Source organism: Oryctolagus cuniculus, chromosome 12, assembly GCF_051225735.1.
Source record: "Oryctolagus cuniculus isolate XC-2025 breed Fujian yellow rabbit chromosome 12, ASM5122573v1, whole genome shotgun sequence".
NCBI lineage: Eukaryota > Metazoa > Chordata > Mammalia > Lagomorpha > Leporidae > Oryctolagus > Oryctolagus cuniculus.
The window spans coordinates 25,790,939-25,805,132 of NC_142878.1; the positions used below are offsets into that span (position 1 = coordinate 25,790,939).

A 14,194-nucleotide genomic window follows, 5' to 3' on the forward strand; every position below is an offset into this window, starting at 1 on the left:
AAGCATGGCCACAAGCTGGTATGACCCCAAAGAGCTGTTCTACCAGAGAGAACATTCTAGAAGAAGGTAGCATCTGCATGCAAACCCCATTGGGAACCTGATTGGCTCAGCCTATGTAATGCAACAAATCCTGGGCCAATCACTGACTGGAGGGAGTGAGCAGAATGATTAGCAGGTCCCTGGGAGATACTATTCAAAGTAACTCAGTTGAGGCAGGCTTCATGTGGGAGGTGGCCTTTGAGTTGAAAGGAAAAGAGACTTTGGAGAAGTTAAGAGTAGGAGAGGGGTATCCTATCCTCTGCTTCCCTTGCTGTGTTCTTGGGCATCCTGCTTGGGCTGGGACCAACATGAAGAGTGGGTTATAGATGAGAGCCGTAGAGTTGTGCTCCTATTCCTGCTCACAGCCACATTTCAGTGGCTGGAGACTAAGCAGCTCTTTCAAGCCCTGACCAAGGCCTTGCTCTGCCCCATGCTTGTGGTTGGTCCTGTGGGATCTGCCATGACCTCCAGGCAAATGGGATTAGAGCGGCTTGTGGTTTGTTAGGACCTTGCACTGGCTCATTGTTGACTTACACAGCCGGAGAGAGCCAGAGGGCAGACGCTGCCCTTTAGAAAGCTCCTGAAACAGAAAAATCCAAGGAGAAAGCCTGCCTTATGTTGGTATTTGCTCTTTTGACGGCCCCCAAGTGGCACTTTCAGCTAAACTCATTAGTACAGGTTATTCCTGGCCATGCGGGACTAGGGAGATGCTGCAGACAGTTTGAGGCCTTGTGTTAGATTGAGGAGCTTGGGAACACCGATTTGTGGGGTCAGAAGCAGTCAGGAGTCAGCCCTTTTTTGGCATATAATTTGAGCCGAAGAAAAGAACAGGCTAAGGAGTGATGAGAGTTTTGAAATATTTTCTTTTTAAATTCCATGGGGCAAAATACATTATGCGTTTTCCAGAAAATAGAAAATGCTTTAATATTGGAATGGGTTAGAAAAAACAAAGAGCAGCAGCCGACATTGTGGAGCAGCAGGTTAGGCTACTGCCTGCGACACCAGCTTCTCACCTCAGGGCGCCTGTTCCATTCCCTCCTCTCCACTTCTGCTTCAGCTCCCTGCTAACGCACGTGGGAAAGCAACAGAAGATGGCCCAAGTACCTGGGCCCCTGCCACGCACGTAGGAGACTTGAAGGAAATTTCTGGCTCCTGGCCCTGGTTTGGTGCAGCCTCAGATGTTGTAGTCAGTTGGGGAGTGAACCAGTAGATGAAAGATCTCTTGCCCTCTCTCTCATTAACTGCTTCTCAAATAAAAAATCTTAAAAAAAAAAAAAAAAAAAAAAAAAAAAAAAAAAACAGGAAAGACTAGTTGATAAATGTGTATCAATTACAACCAACCTTGTTACCAAGTGACAAAATACTATGGTTTGTTAAACGCATTTACTGAAGGACTTGTTTAATTGAGCAAGTTTGAAAAAATCATATTTTCAAAATTTTATTTTTTGAAATACAGAGCAAAAGAGAAAGAGAGAGAGAGAGAGGAGAGGAGAGAGAGAGAAAATCTTCCATTGGCTGGTTTATCTCTCAGATGCCCACAGCAGCCAGGGTTGGGCCAGGCTGAAGTCAGAAGCCAAGAACTCAATCCAGGTCTCCCATATGGGTGGCAGGAACCCAAGCACTTGAGCCATCACTTGGCTGCCTCCCAGAGTGTACGTTAACAGGAAACTGGAATCAAGACTCAAACCCAGGCACCAGTACGGGATACAGGTATCCCAACTGGTGGCTTAACTGCTGTACCAAACTTTTGCTCTGATTTATTCTTAGCCAGATCATTCTGTTCATTCTGAAGCTTAAGGACTTTTGCTTTAAAAATATGCCACTGCCCATTGTATCAAATATTCATCGAGTCTCCAGTCTATTTGAATTGTAATTAAAAAGTTTGACTTCTCAAAATTAAGGAGTAAATGTTTTTACACTGTATCCACCAAGGATTTTGAAATTCCTGGGAAAACATTTTTTTTTCAATTTAATGATCTCAAATTCAAAAATAAAACTTTCTAAGTATATTTCCAGTAAAGGCAAGTCAGCCCATCTGTGGGATATGCCCATACCATGGTCAAGTTGTTTATAGGTGCCCTTGCCTGTGAAACTGAGAATTTAGGAGTGGGTGAAGGTTAAAGGGACTTCCAGTTCTGTGATGCTGTTAATGGGTGATCTGGGACACTAGGAGTCAGAAGACATCCATTATCCTTGGTTCCTCATTTGATCTGTTAGCCAATATCAACAAAGGATAGGGTGTCATACATTTTTTTTAGAGATTTGAAAAGCTAGGAGCCCAGAATTCCATCTAGATATCCCACGTGAGTGGCAGGAGACCGAATACTTGGGCCACCTTCACTGCTTTCCCGGGGAGCGAGATTGGAAGTGGAGCAGCTAGGACTCTAACAGATGCTTGTGTGGGTGTCACAGGCTGTGGCTTAACCCACTGAGCCACAACGCTGGCCTCACGTTGCCGTATATTTATTTATTTATTATATATGATATTTATTATACATTATATAATTATTATATAATTTGTTTATTATATATTATATATTGTGTATATATATGAGATTTATTTATTTGAAACTCAGAGTTACAGAGAGGGAGATCTTCCATCTGTTGGTTCACTCTCCAGATGGCCACCAGCCAGGAGCTTCATCCAGGTCTCCCATGTGGGTAACAGGAGCCGAAACACTTGAACCATCTTCTGATGCTTTTCCCAGGCCATTAGCAGGTAGCTGAATTGGAAATGGAGCAGGCAGGGCTTGAACCAACACCCATATGGGATGCTGGTGCCACTGCTTTAAGTGGGCAGCTTTAAGTGCTATACCACATTGCGAGCCCTCCATGGTGCCATATAGTTTTAAACAATTATGAACAACAATATTTTATTTTGGATCTGTCTTCCTAACCATACATATTTGCAGAGATGTTGCCCATCCACTGGTTCATTCCCCCACAAGTCTGCAGCAACCAGGGCTGGCTGAGCTGCGCCCAAGCCAAAAGCTGGGTCTCCAGTGTGAGTGACCAGGACCCAGCTCTTTGACCTATCATCTGCTGCCTTCCAGGGTGTGCATTCCCAGGAAGCTGGAATCAGGAGTGCAGTCAGGAATCAGAGCCAGCCAGTGCAGAAGGGAATGCAGATATCCTATGCAATGTCTTAACCGCTATGCTAAATACCTATCCCTACTTTGATATTTTTAAATGGCTGTATAGAATTCCATCATATGGGTTGACCATGATGTCTTTATTCAATACTTTATTGATTTATTTTTATTTATTTTTATTTTTTATTTTTTGACAGGCAGAGTGGACAGTAAGAGAGAGAGAGAGACAGAGAGAAAGGTCTTCCTTTTGCCGTTGGTTCACCCTCCAATGGCCTCCGCGGCCGGTGCACCACGCTGATCCGATGGCAAGAGCCAGGTACTTATCCTGGTCTCCCATGGGGTGCAGGGCCCAAGGACTTGGGCCTTCCTCCACTGCACTCCCTGGCCACAGCAGAGAGCTGGCCTGGAAGGGGGGGCAACCGGGACAGAATCCGGCGCCCCGACCGGGACTAGAACCCGGTATGCCGGCGCTGCAGGTGGAGGATTAGCCTAGTGAGCCACGGCACCAGCCTTATTGATTTATGTTTAAAAATATGTATTCATTCACTTGAAAGGCAGAACTACAGAAAGGCCGAGAGAGAGAGAGAGAGAGAGAGGGAGAGAGAGAGAGAGAGAGAGAGAGAGAGAGATCCTCCATTTACTGGCCAACTCCCCAAATGGCTGCACCGGAGCTGAGCAGATCCGTAGCCAAGATCCAGGAGCTTCCCCAGTGTCCCCCATGTGGGTGCAGGGACCAGAGGACTTGGGCCATCTTCCACTGCTTTCCTAGGCCACAGCAGAGAGCTGGATCAGAAGTGGAGCAGCTGGGACTCCAACCAGAACCCATATGGGATGCTGGCACTGCAAGCAGCAGCTTTATCCACTATGCCACAGTGCCAGCCCCTCAATACCCTATTGATAAGTATTTCATTTGCTTCTAGTTTTTCTCTGCTCCTAATGAGGCTACAGTGAACAATTTTTCTATAAATATTTCTTTACAGTGAACGCTTAGAACATATTCTTCGTATGAGAGCTTGGCCCTCCTCCCTCCTCTCCCCATTTTGCTTGTAGCCTTGTGCGTAAATAAGTCTTGAATAGTGTCGATTGGTTGACCATCGCTGTCACAGATACAGAGGGGCAGCCGTGGAGAGGGTGGTTCCGTCAAGAGAGACGTGTTTTCTCCTTGCCGTATTTTCCGAAGGGATCTTTTACAGTCGGTCTGATGTGTTCACTTCCCTAAGCGTTCATTTCTCTCTGTTCGTTTCAACTTTGTTATTTGGACGTTAGAGGCACAGGACAGCCTTCCCCCAGAGCTTGGAGAGATGGGTCAGCTTTTGCCTCCCGAGAGCTGCTTTGTGAAACCAACGCGGAGCACGTGAAGGGCCGAGACGCTCACAGCGCGCTCAGAGCGGCCGCCAGCCTCGTTGGAAGCGGCTGATGGCGTGCGTTGTCTCTCATGACAGGCGCCTCCAATCGCGGAGGAGAATCTAACGCAGTTATCTCGGCTCAGCTTGCCTGCCTGCTTGCTCTGAACCCCGTCCTTTGCCCCCATACCCACTGTAACTTGCCTTCTTGACGGAGCGGCCTGTGAAGAGAACAGAGCTGGTACTGGGCATCTGAGCACGGGTGACTAAGCCGCCGGCTGCTGGTGTCGTGTATCAGGCCGGTTAATTTGTTTAATGTTCACCTGCTCCTTGGACATGGATACCGTCCTGGTGTGCTGGCAAAGTTAAGTGTCTGTGTCTACAAGGCCGAGGACCATGGTGAAAACAGCCGACCTGGCGGCCGGGGCTGCTGGGTTGTGTGATGGGATGACTGCTTTTCCTCTCAGTGCACTCCCTCACTTAATATTCTTTCATGCACATTTCCACTTACGTTGCAATGTAGGCTGTAGCTCTATTATTAATGACTCTATTACATCAAGTTACATTACACCTAACCCGTGTTCCCTTGTTGAGCATTCCGTCTGTGTTCAGTATGTAGCTTAATCATGATTCTGTTATAAAATTTCCCAGGGCCAGCGCTGTGACATAGTAGGTTAAGCCACTGCCTGTAGCATATGGGCGCCAGTTCGAATCCTATCTTCCTACCTAGCTCTCTGCTTCTGGCGTGGGAAAGCAGTGGAAGATGACCCAAGTGCTTGGACCCCTACACCCACGTGGGAGACCCAGAAAAAGCCCCTGGCTCCTGGCTTCAGGTCTGCCCAGCTCTGGCCATTGCGCCATGTGGGGAGTGAATCAGAGGATGGAAAACCTCTCTCTATCCCTCTCTCTCTCTCTCTTTCTGTAACTCTGCCTCTTAAATAAATAAATAAAATCTTTTAAAAAAATTTCCCCACAAATACATTGTTGTTCTTTTGTGTTTTTCCTTCAGAAGTTCTCAAAATAGGACTCCTGAGTTGTAAGTTTTTGCCAAGCTGAACGAATTTATTTTACCATGAATAATGTGGACTTATGCATGTTTTTCCTATTATGGATTCTATTACTAAAATATTTGATGAGTTAATTTCATCAGCATATAAGAAAGAGAAAAAATAACAATCCTACCCAAACTCTGTCAGGAAATATAAGAAGAAGGAGAATTTCCAAGTCATCTTACGAGGCCACTGTACCTTAATACCAAAGCCAAATAAGGACGTTTGAAGAAAAGAAAATGACACATGAATGTCCCTCATGAAGCTAGGTGGAAAATTTCCTGAAAAATCATTAACAAATCAAATCCAGAAATAGACAATGTCAAAAGTGTAGCATACTGCTGTTTCTTGATGTGTGGGATTGTAGACATCACCCACAGTCTTCTTGTTGTTTCCTCTGTTTCCTCTTCCCAATCCCCCAATGTGGGACCGCAACATTGTATCAGGGGCAGCTGGTGTGGCTCAGCAGGGACTACTTAGGACACCTTTATCTCATATCAGTGTTCAAGTTCAGCTGCTCCACTTCTGATCCAGCTTCCGGCTAATGCACCTGGAGAGGCAGCAAGTGATGGCTCAAGTGCTTGGGTCTCTACCCTGCACGTGGGAGATCCAGACAGAGTTCCTGGCTCCCAGCTTCTGCCTGACCTCTCCCGGAGTATCGCAGACACCCGGCTGCTACAGGCATTCGGCAAGTGAACAAGCAAATAGAAGATCTCTCTTTCTCTGTCTCAACCTCTCCCTTTCTGCCTTTCAAATAAATAAATATTTTAAAAAATTTTATTCAGTATTCACTGTTTTAATTATATGTATGTAAATATTATTTATATCTGAGCTTTGTATCATGCTGTTGCTTCCTTTTGTATTTTTTCCTCAAAATAATATATATTTTACAAATTTTATCTTTTAATTCCCTAATCAATGACTTATTCATTTGAGAGGCAGAGAGAGAGGAAGTTCCCACCCACTGCTTCTCTCCCCAGATGCCTGCAATGGCTGGGGCTAGGCTGGAGCTGAGATCTGGGAATGCAATCCAGGTCTCATGTGGGAACAGGAGCTCCATCACCTGAGCCAACAGTGCTGCACCCCAGGGAGCACACCAGCAGGAAGCTGGATCAGAAGCGGAGGAGCTGGGACTTGAACCAGGCATTCCTATATGGGATGCAGGCATCTTACCCACTGCTCCAAATGCCAACCCAGTTTCCCACTGCTCTTGGTAGCCTCTCATATTTTCCATAGGATAATCACACCAGCTGATTGATCAGTTCCGTGTTTTTCTCTGAGACATTCTCCCTTTGGGTGCCCTCCTCTCTCTAGGTGCCGTCTTGTGCCCCAGCCTCCTTGTCCAGCTGTCTTCCTGGGACCCCCTTTGCTGTCACCCTTGGAGTTCCCGATGTTTCTCCTTGGTTGGCTCCTGACTTCCTGGAATCCCTGCCTTCCTCTTTCTAGGTTTTTTGCTTCCCTTGGCCAAGCACATCCATCTCTGATCAGTTAAAAAGACAGCTCCACCACACAGAAATCTGGGGTGCAAACATCTCCAACGACATCCCTCCCCACCCCACCCTTCCTTGGAGTCAAGCAGGAGCCCCTCATGTTCCAGGGGATGAAGCAAAATTCCCAGATTGGTCAGGAAGAGCCGGGTGAAGTCGCGGAGGTGAGGGCTTGCGCCCCTCCTCCAAGTCTTCACTAGCAGAGAACGGATTCCCCACCACCCTCCCCAGCAGGAGGGTCTCTGCAGAGCCGTGCAGACAACCAGTGGAGCCTGGAGAGACCACTGCAGCTCTCAGTAAGGCCGCTAAACTACAGACCACCTGACACCCCCCCCCCCACCGAGGGAACAGAGTGGGGCTCCCCAAGCCCCTTCCTTCTTGGTTTGGGACAAAAGCAAGTAGAGGTGCCCTTGATTTTCCCATCCCCCCATTTCTAGACCTGGGGAGCCTACATCTTCAGGAGTACAAATCCCACCGACCCAAACCCAGCTGGGTCCCGTCCAGCCCCTTCTGGGCACTGTGTACTAGGGAGAGGAGCTGGGGATAGGGCTTGTCTATGTTTCAATAGCCTGGTCCCGTCATGGTGGAGAAGAACCAAGTCCAAGAGGAAACACAACCTCTTCCTGCCTCGGAGGTCACAGCCGAACTCATCTGTGAGTCTGCGGAAGGAAGCACTTGCATATGACCTGGAACCCCCTGGGGTTCTTAACGGCAGTACAGGATGAGAGGGAGCTGGCCCTCACCTTTACCACAGGTTGGGAGCTCAGCCACAGCCACCATTTGCCACCAGTGTGGGATCAGACATTCTGGAGCCGACCTTGTCAGTGGGGGCTGCGGCTTGCAGCCTGTCTGCTGGAGGCTGGCCCGTCCACCAGGCCCCTCCAAAGCTCTTCAGCTCGTTTGTCAGCCCCACTCGTATTTATTAAGATGGTAGAAGGCTGAGGGCGCGGTGATGACAACGATGAACGTGCTTGGCTTTTAAGTCACGCCATGGCACTCGGGACTGGCTGTACGCCGCACTCCTGGGCTCCAGGCCCCTCCCTCCTGGGCGGGACCTCTGGGGTTCTGTGACTCCTATGACCTCCTATTAGGATTTACACTCCTTGGTAGAGAGCATTCCTTGAGGAGGAATACAGGAGGATGCAAGAAAAAGAGCCTCAGACTTGCTCCTGCCCGCAGAGTCTCTATTCTCACCCTTAATTAACATTTAAAGTGCAGGGTTTGTCTTTTTTTTTTTTTTTTAATTTTAAAAGGCTCCATTACTATTGTGTGTGTGTATGTGTGTGTGTGTGTGTTTAAGATTTATCTATGCATTATTTGACAGGCAGAGTTACATAGAAACAGAGATCTTCCATCCCCTGGTTCACTCCCCAAATGGCCGCATCAGCCAGGCTGGGCTAGGCTGAAGCTGGGAGTCAGGAATTTCATCCAGGTCTCCCACATGAGCGGCAGGGGCCCAAGGACTTAAGCCATCTTTCACTGCTTTCCCAGGCACATTAACAGGGAGCTGGATTGTAAGTGGAGCAGCCAGGACTTGGACCAGCATCCATGTGGGATGTCAGCATCGCAGGCTTAGCCAACTGCACCGCAACACTGGCCCCGGGTTTTTGTTCCTGGGTGAAAATAATAGCCCTTCATAAGTTCAGGAGCCGGGGCTGTGGCACAGCGGGTGAAGCTGCTACCTGCAGTGCCGGCTTCCCATGGTGGTGCTGCTTTGAGTCCTGGCTGCTCCACTTCCTATCCAGCTCTCCGCTGTGGTCTGGGAGTGCAGTGGAGGATGGCCCAAGTCCTGGGTCCCTGCACCTGCAAGGGAGACCAGGAAGAAGCTCCTGGCTCCTGGCTTCAGATCGGCCCAACTCCAGCCATTACAGCCATTTGAGGAGTGGACCAGCAGATGGGAGACCTCTCTCTCTCTCTCTGCCTCTCTGTAACTCTGCCTTTCAAATAAATAAAAATCTTTAACAACAACAACAGCAAAAATCCCCCGTTTTACTGCCTCTTCTCTCCCAGTGCTGTGAACTACTCTCACGCCATTCTACTTTCTATGCCTTTGCATTGGTCCCTGTTTACTTCCAGAAGTTTGCGAAGCTTCTGGAATCTTCTCTCTGTGCTCAGTGTTTTGGAGTATGAGAACTGTGGGTCTTGGTTTTCATCCCTGATGCTGGCGGTTATGGGCCCTTTCTGTCTGAGAAAAAGCACCGTGGATGGTTTTTTCGCCGGCTTCCTGTCCTCTGTTTGATCTGCTCTTCCTGCACCTCCCCCGCCTGAGTGCGGGTCTCTTGGCTGCTCCTCTCATTGTCTCACAGTTCCTGTGTTGATTTCATGGATGCCGGAGCTCTGCTTCTCTCTCTGCGGGTGTGGATGGTTGTTTGTTTTTTAAGTTCTCCTTACACTCCACAGTCTTGTAGTTGTTTTTTTTTTCTGTTGGTTTTTGGACTCTAACCTTATCAGAGGCTTCCTTGGGCATCACATAGCCTGTGATCATGTCCACCGCCCCCCCCCCACCCCCACCCCCCAGGCACGAGGAGGGACTCCTGGGAGCTCTGAGCCTCTCTGCAGGCTGATCGGCTGGGCAGGGGTGGGGGTGGACCCCCGGGGTGGGGAGTGGGGGGTGGGGTGGACCCCCACGTCGGGATCTTCGGCTGACCATGGGCTTTCTTGGAGCCTGCTGGAGCAACAGGGCTGGGAAGCTCAGTGTTCACAGGTCGCGTGGACATGATCTTGACCCTGTTTTCACAGTCCGAGTGTGCTCACCACCTCGGCTGTGCCAAATGCCCTGATTTTACCCTCTCCAGGGAACAGAACTGCAGCCTTGCACCAGGCAGGAGAAATAGCGCTCCCTGGGGGCACAGAACAGGCGATCTGTTGCTGCTTTCCTGGGATCTTTTCCTAAGCAGACTTCCCATGCTCCTCTTCGCTCCCAGCTCTGCCCCTTAGAGATCCCGGCTGCTAGTCCTGGAGCGTTTGGAGGAGTCTCTGGGGGTGACTCGGCTGCTGCTCCCCCTTTCCCTCCCCTGGCTTCGGTTTCCGCGCTCTCGGATCTCTGAAGCCAGCTGCCATTCATTCAGCTACTTCCCCTACTCTACAGCGCACTGCGGTGACCTCGACTGTTCTCTCAGACCCAGTGGGTTTTGGTCTTTCGAACGTGTGAGTCTGGCAGCCCCGTGGACCGCGGCGTGCGCTCGGCCTCGGGGGACACTGGCTTCTCCCTCGCGAACTCTTAGCTCACTCCCTGGCCGGAGCCCCAGAACCACCTTCCACGGCTCCCCCTTGGTCACTTGCGTCGCCTCCTCCTGGGCTTCAGGCAGCCCCAGGCTCTGAATCCTGTGTGCATGCTTGTGCTTTTCAAACCTGTATTTCCGGTTGACCTTCCCTCTGGATCCACAGCAGGCTGCGCAGAACCCTGCTTGGATAGCCACTTAGCACCGCAAATACTCCATCCACCCCTCGCCTGTGTTCTCCCGGCGGAGGGCACGTCTTGTCACCGTTACTCAAGCTAAATACCTTGGCATCATTTCTTTATTCCTGTCTTTCACATCCAATCCCTCAGAAAATCATAAAGGCCAAATCCAGCCACCTCTTAGCACCTTAACCACTGCTCCAGATGTTCCCTTATCCAGAGAGGCTTTCTTTTTTAAAATATTTATTTTATTTATTTTGAAAGACAGTTACAGAGAGAGGTAGAGACAGAGAGAGAGGTCTTCCATCCACTGGTTCACTCCCCATATGGCCACAATGGCTGTAGCTGCGCCTATCCGAAGCCAGGAGCCAGGAGCTTCTCCTGGGTCTCCCATGTGTGTGCAGGGGCCCAAGGGCTTGGGCCATATTCTACTGCTATCCCAGGCCATAGCAGACAGCTGGATTGGAAGAGGAGCTGCCAGGACTAGAACCGGCACCCATATGGGATACCGGCACTTCAGGCCAGGGCTTTAACCCGCTACGCCACAGTGCTAGCCCCTCTTTCTTTAAAAAGATGTATTTATTTATTTGAAAGGCAGAGTTACAGAGAAGCAGAGGCAGAGAGAGAAAGAGGGAGGTCTTCCACCTGCTGTTTAACTCTCCAAATGACCACAATGGCCAGAGCCAGGCCAATCCGAAGGCAGGAGCCAGGAACTTTTTCCAGGTCTCCCACGCGGGTGCAGGGGCCCAAATACTTGGGCCATCTTCCACTGCTTTCCCAGGCTGTAGCAGAGAGCTGGATCAGAAGTGGAGCAGCTGGGACTTGAACCAGCGCATGGGATGCTGGCATTGCAGGCGGCTTTACCTGCTAGGCCACAGTGCCTGCCCCAGAGAGGTTTTCTGAACCACCTATGTGAGCCCCCTCACAGTGTGTGTGTGTGTCTGTGTGTCTGTGTGTGTGTGTGTGGCAGGGCAGATTGAAGGAGGAGATGGACATGAAGAAATTTGTGGAAAATGAAGTTAAATTACAGGTTTATTTGGGTGCAAAAATATTGAAATCTATGCATTGCTTTTTCTTAATACACATTTTTGCAAACTTTTTGAAGATCCCTCATGTGCATATATTTCCAAATTGTTTTTTCATCAAAACAAACTTATCGTTTAGTCCCATTTTCCAAGAACTTATTTGAGTGTGTGTGTGTGTGTGTGTGTGTTGGAATATCTCTGAAATCCAACCCAACACCAAACACCGCAGAATGTATTTTGTTTTTCTGCCGTTCTATATTTGTAACTCCCTTCTCCCACAAAGAAAGCCTGCCTCCTATTATCATCTCAGTGTTGCAGCTGAAAGCAATCTTGGACTCTGAGGTCCCCACATTCCAGAGGGAAAACAGTGAGAAAGAAGCGGTGAGAGCAGCCCGCCCGCCTGTGGCGCCCTGGGGCAGTTTGCAGGCACAGGGAGGAGCACCAGCGCCAGCTGTCACCCTTCGCTCTCAGATACCCCTATGGCATCATCATGCCGGCAGATGTTTTCAGAGACTCGAGTTGCCTGCACCAATGGCCTTGTATCTATTATCTATACTGCACTTCATTCATTGAATAACCAATATATATTCTGTTTTTTGTTGTTGTTGTTGTTGTTGTTTTTTTTTCCTTCTGGGCCCAAGAATGGAGGCTGGGGATAGCCTGCCCCTGAGGTCGCCTCTCCTGGCTGTGTGATTTCTAGGCCTTTCTGTCCGCACAGGTGAGGCTTTTGCAGCGTATGTGCTGCCACAACAAGGGAGAGAATTTGGCAAGAAACTGCTGCGAGCCCAGGGCCACAGCCCTGACTGAGCAGTGTCCCAGCTCTTCTTCCTGGAGGCGGCTTCTTCATTTCCGCCCTGTTGTTCCACCCTCTGTTCAGGCGTCCTCTGATCTCCTGAAAGGATTTCCTGGACGGCTGGTCTGTGACAAGCGTGGCCTTGTAGCCTGTCCCGGGGGCTGGAAGTGAGATTCTGCAGTCACCTTTAACACAACTACTGAAGAATTTCCTCCCCGGCTTACTTACCGGCCTTGGCTCAGGAGCACAGCGGCTCTGTTTAATATCTGATTCATGAAAGCAGTGAGCCCACCCGGTGGGTGGGGGTCTCCCTTTATAGTCCATTTTACTCACTGCTGTGCACAAGGGAACTTCAGAGAGCTCACGGAAAATGCGAGTCAAAGATAAGGTTGTTCTCGTGCAAAAAATTTTGCAATGCATGCCTGGTTCTTTTGTAATGCGCGTTTATCACAAGCTTTTTTGAGATCCCTCAGATTCATAGCTCTCAATTTTTTTTTCCTTGCACCAAAATTAACTTTTCCCCTAATTTCATTTTCCACGAGCTTTGCAAACTTCCCTTGTCTTTTCTGCAAAATGTTCCCCAGTGAAGTACCTTTTTCTGATGTGCACAAGGGGCAGCTGGTGCTTCCGGTTGCCCTGGTTCTTTAAGCATGGAGTCTGGGTAGAAGGCGGGCATCAGAGGCCTGGCGTGTAGTTGCTGTGGGGACGGGAGAGGCAGGACGAGGTGCACGGATGCAGCTGCCTGCCAGAGAGCAGCAGGGCGGGCCGAGGACCGCACGGCCTCACTGAGCAGTTAATCATTATGGACTTCTGCTATATGGTGTGCAGTGGGAACCTCCTCTGTGTCATCAATGAAATCTCATTACCTTAAAAAAAAAAAAATTCCAGGGGTGGACGTTGTGCAGCTGCAGGTTAAGCCGCTCCCTGTGATGCCGGCATCCCATTTGAGCACTGGTTCAAGTCCTGGCTGCTCCACTTCTGATCCAGTTCCCTCATAATGCACCTGGGAAAGTAGCAGAAGATGGCCCAAATGCTTGGGCCCGTCCACTCACATGGGAGAACTTGATGAAGCTCCTGGCTCCTGACTTCATCCTGGCCCAGCCCTGGCTGTGGCAGGCATTTGGGGAGTGAACCAACAGATGGAAGATTCTCTCTCTCTCTTTCTCTCTTTCTCTCCCTTTCCCCCTCCTTCCCTCCCTCCCTCCATTACTCTCATACTGTCTTTCTGTCTTTTGGAAGAGAGAGAAAAGATCAATCTTCCACCCATGTTTATTCCCCAAATGGCCACAGTGGCTGGAGCTGGGCCAGGCCAAAGTCAGTAGCCAGGAACTCACTCCTTCTGCATCTTCCACGTGGGTGGCAGGAGCCCAAGTGCTTCCCAGGCACAGTGGCAGGAAACTGCATGGGAAGAACTTGGTAACTAGGACTTAAACCAGCGCTCTCTGAAACAGGATGTGGGCATCCCAAGCAGCAGCTTACCGCACTGACCACAATGCCTGCCCGCCCAGAACCCGTGCAGTCAAGGGAGTCTTGAGAAACTGTGGGCCCGCACATGGAAGATGAATCTTGCTTCAGGCCATTGTCTGCAGCAACTTGAACTAATAAACAGCATCTTTGATGCTGGCTGCTAACTAACTTGACATCAGTGGAGTTAGCTCCAGGACCATGCTGCTTCCCGGTGGAATGAGGAATATGTGAGATAAGGAGTCATAAATACTCGCTGAAATCCCTGTAGGTTTTCATGGCCAGGGTCCTTTCCTGTAGAAATATGAAGGCTCTTCAAAAATTTTGTGGAAATGGGGCCGGCACTGTGGCATAGTGGCTAAAGCCACCGCCTGTGATGCCGGCATCCCATGTGGGTGCTGGTTCGAGACCCAGCTGCTCTACTTCCAAGCCAGCTCCCTGCTAAAGCACCCAGGAAAGCAACAGAAGATGACCCAAGTGCTTGGACCCCTGCACCCATACA

General features: G+C 49.5%; 1 protein-coding gene across 9 annotated transcripts in view; it reads left to right on the forward strand.

The window, feature by feature from the left end:
* CDKL1 (cyclin dependent kinase like 1) overlaps nt 1-14,194 on the forward strand; it is a 69,501-nt gene that overhangs the window by 38,304 nt on the left and 17,003 nt on the right. The gene's annotated exons all lie outside the window — the stretch shown is intronic.